Source organism: Platalea leucorodia (genome assembly GCF_965183815.1).
Source record: "Platalea leucorodia genome assembly, contig: HAP1_HAP1_SCAFFOLD_403, whole genome shotgun sequence".
Lineage (NCBI taxonomy): Eukaryota > Metazoa > Chordata > Aves > Pelecaniformes > Threskiornithidae > Platalea > Platalea leucorodia.
In genome coordinates, this window is record NW_028121180.1 from 29,195 (window position 1) to 31,243 (window position 2,049).

The 2,049-nt window shown below is 54.0% G+C and overlaps 1 pseudogene across 1 annotated transcript; it reads left to right on the top strand.

Moving 5' to 3' along the window:
• Positions 1-462: 462 nt before the first annotated feature.
• LOC309604158 (olfactory receptor 14A16-like) lies at positions 463-1,398 on the top strand (annotated as a pseudogene). The gene has a single exon. The product of its transcript is annotated as an olfactory receptor 14A16-like (transcript).
• The last annotated feature ends 651 nt before the right edge of the window (positions 1,399-2,049 follow it).

The following is a 2,049-nucleotide window of genomic DNA, read 5'->3' on the forward strand; positions in this document are numbered from 1 at the left end:
CGGGGGAATTTCTCCCTTTCCAAGAGTATTTCCCAAGCGGGATTAGGGTGTCTGAATACTAAAACACAGTGTACCGAGACACATTTGCTGCACCTCATCTCCCACCTTCTTCTGGGGAACAAAGCGTCCTTCGGAGCTTTCACCCTGTGCTCTAGTGCAGCACAGGGAACTCCTCCCCAGGAAGCCTCCCTCCAAACACACTGGGCTGTTGCTGCCTCCATGGGTCATTGCTGTAAAGCAGGGCTGACCCTCAAGGAGCCCCTGGGGAGAGGGCACAGCTCTGCACAGCCCACTCAGCCAGCACAAAGCAGAGCTGAAGCCTCGGAGCTGCATAACAGTCCCCCAGGAAAGAAAAGCTCCCTTAGGTGTTTCACAATGAAGGAATCAGATTTGGCTCAGAGAAGCTTCTCTGAATTTTTCTGGTTTATCTCCTTTGGCAGTTTCCATGCCCAGAAGCAGCAGATGTCCAATAGCAGCTCCATCACCCAGTTCCTCCTCCTGGTGTTTGCAGACATGCGGGAGCTGCAGCTCTTGCACTTCTGGCTCTTCCTGGGCATCTACCTGGCTGCCCTCCTGGGCAACGGCCTCATCGTCACCACCATAGCCTGCAACCACCACCTCCACACCCCCATGTACTTCTTCCTCCTCAACCTCTCCCTCCTCGACCTGGGATCCACCTCCACCACTGTCCCCAAATCCATGGCCAATTCCCTGTGGGACACCAGGGACATCTCCTACGAAGGATGTGCTGCCTAGGTCTTCTTTGTATTCTTCCTGTTTGGTGCAGAGTATTCTCTTCTCACCATCATGGCCTATGACCGCTACGTGGCCATCTGCAAACCCCTGCACTACGGGACCCTCCTGGGCAGCAGAGCTTGTGTCCACATGGCAGCAGCTGCCTGGGGCACTGGGTTTCTCCATGCTGTGTTGCAGACAGCCAATACATTTTCACTCCCGCTCTGCTAAGGCCATGTTGTGGACCAGTTCTTCTGTGAAATCCCCCAGATCCTCAAGCTCTCCTGCTCCGATGACTACCTCAGGGAGGTTGGGCTCGTTATATTTAGCACCTTCTTCTTTTTTTGCTTGTTTTGTTTTCATTGTGCTGTCCAAGTGCAGATCTTCAGGGCCGTGCTGAGGATCCCCTCACAGCAGGGACGCCACAAAGCCTTTTCTACGTGCCTCCATCACCTGGCCGTGGTTTCCCTGTTAGTCAGCACTGTCATGCTTGCCTACCTGAACCCCCTTTCCATCTCCTCCCCATCCCTGGATCTGGTGGTGGCAGTGCTGTACTCGGTGGTGCCTCCTGCAGTGAACCCCCTCATCTACAGCATGAGGAACACAGACATCAAAGAGGCCCTGCGGAAACTCTTTGAACACAGACTACTGCAGCATCAGTAAGGTGGCCATCATCCTCAGGAAATGCTCGCATGCTTTTTTGATCATATATTTCTTAGTTTTGTTTATTTTATGTCATATATTACTTCCACTTAAGTAATATTATTACCCCCCTGCCAGAGTTTTCTGACGTAAAAGACCCCACATAGATATGGAGCCAGGCTCCCTGTCTAGGGAAAGAAAATAAAGAATCCAGCAGAAAATTCTTTGACTCTGCTCCCATCTCATACAACTCCTCTGGAGCTCGGGGTGCAGCCCCAGCGTACAGGAGGGGTCAAGGAGCCACGAGCCCAGCTGCCACATGTAGGAGCAGGCACTCGTCGGCCTCAGGGCTGCCCCTCACTGCCTCAGTGGGCAGATCCTTTCTGCCACCTTCATGTTGGGGCTGCTGCTTCCCTGGAGCCATGGCTGTGGACAACAGCAGGACCTGGTCTCTTCAGAGCAGCACTGCCAGCTCAGGGGCCTGTGGAGAGCACAGGGTGGGAACCAAGACAAGTTGGCCAGGGGAAAGGGATGGCCAGGGAAAAGAGCAAGGGAGCATTTCTGTGCCTGCAGGGGGGAATCCATGAGAAAGAGAAACCTCTTTCTGCAGGCATCCACTTGGGGCACGCTTCTCTGTGCCCTGGCCAGGACTCTTGTGCTGGCGTGGGAAGG